Source organism: Aquarana catesbeiana, linkage group LG09 (genome assembly GCF_042186555.1).
Source record: "Aquarana catesbeiana isolate 2022-GZ linkage group LG09, ASM4218655v1, whole genome shotgun sequence".
NCBI lineage: Eukaryota > Metazoa > Chordata > Amphibia > Anura > Ranidae > Aquarana > Aquarana catesbeiana.
In genome coordinates, this window is record NC_133332.1 from 311,193,320 (window position 1) to 311,200,188 (window position 6,869).

At 40.7% G+C, this 6,869-nt stretch overlaps 1 protein-coding gene across 1 annotated transcript in view; it reads left to right on the plus strand.

Annotated features, from left to right (window-relative positions):
• The window catches only part of MORN5 (MORN repeat containing 5), a 41,979-nt gene extending 35,926 nt beyond the window's left edge, over window positions 1-6,053 (plus strand). The window contains exon 6 of the mRNA XM_073600663.1: window positions 5,903-6,053. The gene's annotated coding sequence lies outside the window, so the exon portion shown is untranslated. The remainder of the gene's footprint in view (window positions 1-5,902) is intronic.
• Window positions 6,054-6,869: the final 816 nt, after the last annotated feature.

The window sequence follows — 6,869 nt, forward strand, 5'->3', positions numbered from 1 at the left end:
CTCACTAATCAGCGGCATCCAACTCCTCAGATCTTGTTAGCCTGAGCGGAGACCCAAACTACGAAAACCCAAACTACAAAAAATAGGACTTATCGTGGGTCCTATTTTTTGTACTTTGGGTTTTCTTTTTACCCCCTGGAATATGTGATTGTCTTTGCCTGAGTTCCCTTTATCACCATAAGGATATATCCATTCCAAAGAGCTATAGTAACCGATTGAATAATTAATAGATGCCTCACTTGGGATCAAGTGAACCTACACAAGCGCTTACTTGTAGTGTATGTTTGGTTGGTGAAAGATTGTTGGCTTTCCATCTGGACTAGAATTTCTTTACATGTACGTATGTACAGTATTACCATGTACCAATGTATGATGTTTTTAGGCCATTTGGTCCAACATATTTCTAAATATTGTCATTTGGTCCAACATATTTCTAAATATTGTCATTAAAGAAGAAGTCTGACCAAAGCTACCGTACTTCTCCTATGGCTCACAGGCGCGCACTTCGTTCCAGTACACTCCTGTTACCTGTTTTTAGCCCGCTGTCGGCTGATGTCACTCAGACGGTCCAGTCTCTGGAAAGATCCCGACTTTAATGTCGCGGTCCACCCAGATGCCTGGACCAGCAGCTGGCTCAGCCTCTCAGCGAGCCACTGAGAAGCTGAGCCAGCCGTTCCCAAACCCTGCACAGCCCGGTGGTCCATTTAGCTCTGGAGGGGCAGAGCAAAGACAGTCACCGGCTCTCTGCAGACTGAAGACCGAGAACTGAGCGATCATTGGTGTTTGATTACTCAGTTCTTGATCTCGGACCGATGCTGCATCCACCTAGGTGAGTAAGATTGTTTGTGTTTTTTGGAACCAAAACTTTTCTCCTGGAAAAAAAAGTTGTTAAAATTATTTCTTTTGTCTCCTATGTGGTACCAGTAAAGACCTCTTGTAGCTTTTCTGTAGTGTTTGTATAATTACGGATGTGGGACCAATGTCACTTGGCAAAGCCAGCAGCGTGACCCCAATTATCTGTATGGGTGGCAATTTGGCCGCCACTGTTATGGTTGCATTCTTCCTGCTGACCACCAATGTTATGCTCTGTACACACGAGCAAACTTTTCGACCGGACTGGTCCGACGGACCGAATCCGGCGGACAATCCGACCGTATGTGGGCTTCATCGGACCTTCAGCGGACTGTTTCTGTCGAAAATCTGACGGACTTTAGATTTGGAACGTGTTTCAAATCTTTACGTCGGAACTCCGCCGGACCCAGTTCCTATCGAAAAATCCGATCGTTTGTATGCTAGTCCGACGGACGAAAACCGACGCTAGGGCAACTATTGGCTACTGGCTGTGAACTTCCTTATTTCATCACGTACGAATCCATCGGACTTTGGTGTGATCGTGTGTAGGCAAGTCCGTTCGTTCGAAAGTCAATCGGAAAGACTGTTGGACCTTTGTTGCCGAAAAGTCCGCCCGTGTGTGCAGGGCATAAGAGGCAGTTTTGCCATTGACCCCCGATGAATTGGTTTTAATAAGGGTTCTCCAAGACCTGAAAATTATTGTAGGGGTTCCTCTGGGGTAAAAAAGAGTTGAGAAAGGATGTAATAGAGCAGCTTTTCTCAACCTTTTTTACCCCAGAGGAACCTTTGAAATTATTGTCACGTCTCCGAGAACCCCTACTATGGATTGGTTCATTAGAAAAATTCCCCCTATACCCCCCCTATATTGGTGGCCTTTGGAAAGAATGCCCCCATTACAGTGGTGGTTGGAATGCCACCCTTACAGACAGCTTTAAAGATCATTGGTGTCATTCTACTGGCTTTGCTAAGAGGTAATGATCATGGATCTATGAAGGCACCATCAAATGGAAGGTCAATTAGACACAGTTTAAGGAACCCCTAGCAACCTCTGAAGGAGCTTTAGTGTTCTATGGAACTCTGGTTGAGAAAGGCTGCAGAGTTAGTGTTGTTACCCTAGGACAGGAGGTGTGTTACTGGCAGGATCCCTAGGGGAAAAAAAAAAGAAAATAAATGCAGCCATCACATCTAAGGTCTGGTAAGCTGTAAAACATTACATCAGTGTTCTCCAAACTGTGGCCCGTAGGCCGGATGCGGCCCTTCTCATACCTTTACCTGGCCCTTGGGGCACTATTCCTCCCACTGATACCAGCAATGAGGCACCATTCCTTCCAATGACACCAACAGTGGGGGACTATTCCTCCAACTGAAACCAATCATGGAGCACTAGTCTTCCCAATGACACCAATGATGGGGCACTATTCTTCCCAATTACACCAATGATGGGGCACTATTTCTCCCACTGATACCAATGATGGGGCACAATTCCTCCCACTGATACCAATGATGGCGGCACTATTCTTTCCAATGACACCAATTATGGGGCACAATTCCTCCCACTGACACCAATGATGGGACACTATACTTCCCACTGATACCAACAATGGGGCACTATTTCTCCCATTTATATCAATGATGGGGCACAATTCCTCCCACTGATACCAATGATGGGACACTATCCTTTCCAATGACATCAATGATGGGGCACAATTCCTCCCACTGATACCAATGATGGGACACTATCCTTTCCAATGACATCAATGATGGGGCACAATTCCTCCCACTGATACCAATGATGGGACACTATCCTTTCCAATGACATCAATGATGGGGCACTATTCTTCCCACTGATACCAGTGATGGGGCACAATTCCTCCCACTGATACCAATGATGGGACACTATTCTTTCCAATGACACCAATGATGGGGCACTATTCCTCCCACTGACACCAATGATGGGACACTATCCTTTCCAATGACATCAATGATGGGGCACTATTCCTCCCACTGACACCAATGATGGGGCACAATTCCTCGCACTGATACCAATGATGGGACACTATTCTTTCCAATGACACCAATGATGGGGCACAATTCCTCCCACTGACACCAATGATGGGACACTATACTTTCCAATTACACCAATGATGGGGCACTATTCCTCCCACTGATGTCAATGATGGGGCACAATTCCTCCCACTGATACCAATGATGGGGACACTATTCTTTCCAATGACACCAATGATGGGGCACTATTCCTCCCACTGATACCAATGATGGGGCACAATTCCTCCCACTGACACCAGTGATGGGACACTATACTTCCCACTGATGCCAACGACGGGGCACTATTCCTCCCACTGATATCAATGATGGGGCACTATTCCTCCCACTGATATCAATGATGGGGCACTATTCCTTCCACTGATACCAATGATGGGGCACTATTCCTCCCACTAATACTAATGATGGGGCATTATTCCTCCCACCGGCACCAATGATGTGGCACTATTCCTCCCACTGATACCAATGATGGGGCACTATTCCTCCCACAGGCACGAATGATGGGGCACTATTCCTCCCAATGACACCAATAATGAGGCACTATTCCTCCCACTGACAGAAACGATGGGGCAGTCTTTTTTTTTTTTATTCCCACCGACACTGAGGCACTCCCACTGGCCAATGTCTGAGGGACAGTAAAATGGCCCTTTTTTTTAAAAAAAAGTTTGGAGTGCCCTGCATTACATAATTGCTCTTGGGTTTAGAGGCACAATCATTTTTCACGGTACTACCACATTACCTTGTAAAACGATATCAGCCTTTAATGGTACGGCCTGCCCATAATCATTTCTTTTCGCTTGTTGATGGCTTGTTTATTCTTGGTTATCCTACCCACCATGTAATAAGTGTGTTGGGATTTATTATAGGCCCCCCTCAGGATTTTTTTTCCTTTTGAGAAAATCAGAATGCGTAGACCTTGACCTCATGTAATTGGAAACCTTCCTCTAAATCACCCCGCCGTCTATATCCTCGTAGAGGAAGAACCTCCGCTGACCTTCCATCCAACCTCCCCGAGCTCTCGGAAATTAGCCAGCACTGATTTTAATAATTTAGTCATTTCAAAAAAAAAAAAAATACAACTTTTTAAACGGCGGCATCGTTTTTTTTTTTTTTTAATTAGCGTTGTCTGCGGCGAGATGTTTCGCCGTGCGAGCCTGGTGATTTGAACCCTAAATCCAAGTGAGCTGAATTTTTTGACAGGCTAATCCTATAATTTCAGGGTAAATCCTCGCAGAGCAGAAGGAGCAGCGTCTTATCGCCGAATAGACCACCATAAATATTATAGGGCTTACCCCAGCACAGGAAAAGTACCCCCGCCAGTCACTACAATTATTTACTCCTCTAACAAATGGACATATCAGAGGGGAGGAATAAATCAAAAACAGAGGCCGTCTGACATAAATATAGAGTTAAAGATTCATCACCCGCTAAAAGATGATTGGTGGATTTCAGTCGAAAATTGATCTTGCTGCAAAATTGCAGATTTTGCTCTCGCTAAAACCTTTCCTAAATTGCCCTCTTATTTTAAATCCCAGAACTGCAAGGCAAAATTAGTAAAACTTGGAGATCTTGATCATGAATGCTGTAATGATAAAAAAAAAAAAAATCCTCAAAAAAAAAAAAAAAAACATTATTTTTTTTTATTTTTTATTTTTTTAGGAACGAAAGAGAACAAATGCACAAAAAAGGATAAAAAAAAAAACAACTAAAAGGTCTGAAGACTATCTATGTTTTTTTAAAATAACTTTTTAGGATTTTTTTAAAGAAAGAAAGAAAACAAAATGCACAAAAAAGACTAAAAAAAAAAAATATCAAAAGGTCCAAAGACTATCTGTATATTTTTAAAATAATTTTTGAGGGTTTTTTTATTTATTTTTAATTTTTTTAGGAAAGAAAGAGAACAAATGCACAAAACATAGATAAAAAAAAACAACTGAAAGGTTCAAAGACTATCTGTATTTTTTTAAAATAACTTTTGAGGATTTCTTTTAAAGAAAGAAAGAAGACAAAATGCGCAAAAAAGACTAAAAAAAAAAAAAAAAATCGAAAGATCCAAAGACTATCTGTATATTTTTAAAATTATTGTTGAGGGTTTTTTTTATTTTTTTTTTGGAAAGAAAGAGAACAACTGCACAAAAAAAAAAGATTTAAAAAACCAACTAAAAGGTTCAAAGACTGTCTGTATTTTTTTTTTAAATAACTTTTGAGGATTTTTTAAAGAAAGAAAGAGAACAAATGCACAAAAAAGATGAAAAAAAAACATTCAAAAGGTCCAAAGACTACCTGTATATTTTTAAAATAATTTTTGAGGATTTTTTTTAAGACAGAATGAAAGAAAACAAAATACACACAAAAAAGATAATACAAAAATAACTAAAAGGTCCAAAGACTATCTGTATATTTTTCAAATAATTTTTCAGGAGATTTTTTTTTTTTAGGAAAGAAAGAGAACAAATGCACAAAAAAGATAAAAAAACAACTAAAAGGTCCAAAGACTATCTGTATATTTTTAAAATTATTGTTCAGGGTTATTTTCATTTTTTTTTTAGAAAAGAAAGAGAACAACTGCACAAAAAAAAAAGATTTAAAAAACCAACTAAAAGGTCCAAAGACTGTCTGTACTTTTTCTAAAAAACTTTTGAGGATTTTTTAAAGAAAGAACGAAATCAAAATGCACAAAAAAGACTTAAAAAAACAATCGAAAGATCCAAAGACTATCTGTATATTTTTTAAATAATTTTTGAGGATTTTTTTAAGACAGAATGAAAGAAAACAAAATACACACAAAAAAAATAATAAAAAATAACTAAAAGGTCCAAAGACTATCTGTATATTTTTAAAATAATTTTTATCTACATTTTTTTTTAGAAAATTGTGTAATTATTTTATTTTCTTTCTTTCTTTCTTTCTTTCTTTCTTTCTTTCTTTCTTTCTTTCTTTCTTTCTTTCTTTCTTTCTTTCTTTCTTTTTCTTTCTTTCTTTCCTGAAGGTTTCCTCTTCAGCACCAAGCTGAATCCTCTTACACTGCTTCGAGTTCCGGGTGCCGGCAGTATACGGAGCCCTCCACACTCCAAACACATAGGAAGAAAGATACAAGCCTCCACACACCGATAAAATCACAGAGATTCTGGTTTATTGGAACTGACCACCACAATAACAGTCCCCCACCCATGGGACCTCCCCGCTAATACATTTCACCTGACAGGGCTCACGCATAGAGCGGTTGTGTCAGGACCCATCTCTGAACCTGCAACCTCTGCTGTGTCTGGCAGTATCTATTCTTGCTGAGCCACCTGAGATGCTGGACAGCCCCCCGAACAATTCCTTGGACAATATTACCTTGTACCTTGTTTCTGATGAACCTTGAACTCTTCGCTCCTCCCTTGAACTTCCTGTTTAAGCCACGCCTTTGTGCTTCCTGTTTGCCAGATTATTGTGTTCTTTCCAGGCAATATTTCGCTCTTGTCACTCCTGCTGCTGTTTCTTTACTACCACTTGTTACCGACCTTTGGCTTGTTCTTCAACTACGCTTCTGCTTGATCCCAACCTGCAACCACTCATTACCGACCTTTGGCTTGTTTACTGACTACGCTTTTGCTTAATCCCTACCTGCAACCACTTGTTACCGAGCTTTAACTTGTTTACGGACTTTGCCTCTGCTTGATCCCAACCTGCAACCACTTGTTACCGAGCTTTAGCTTGTTTACTGACTTCGTTTCTGCTTGATCCCAACCTGCAACCACTTGTTACCGAGCTTTAGCTTGTTTACTGACTTCGTTTCTGCTTGATCCCAACCTCCAACCACTTGTTACTGACTTTTGGCTTGTTTACTGACTACGCTTTTGTTTGATCACTACCTGCTATATCTGCTACTGGACCCCAGCTTGCTTACCTTCTACTGGGGCGATCCTGAGGACTGTGGCCTGGTAATAACATGCAGCAAAACCCATCTCCAC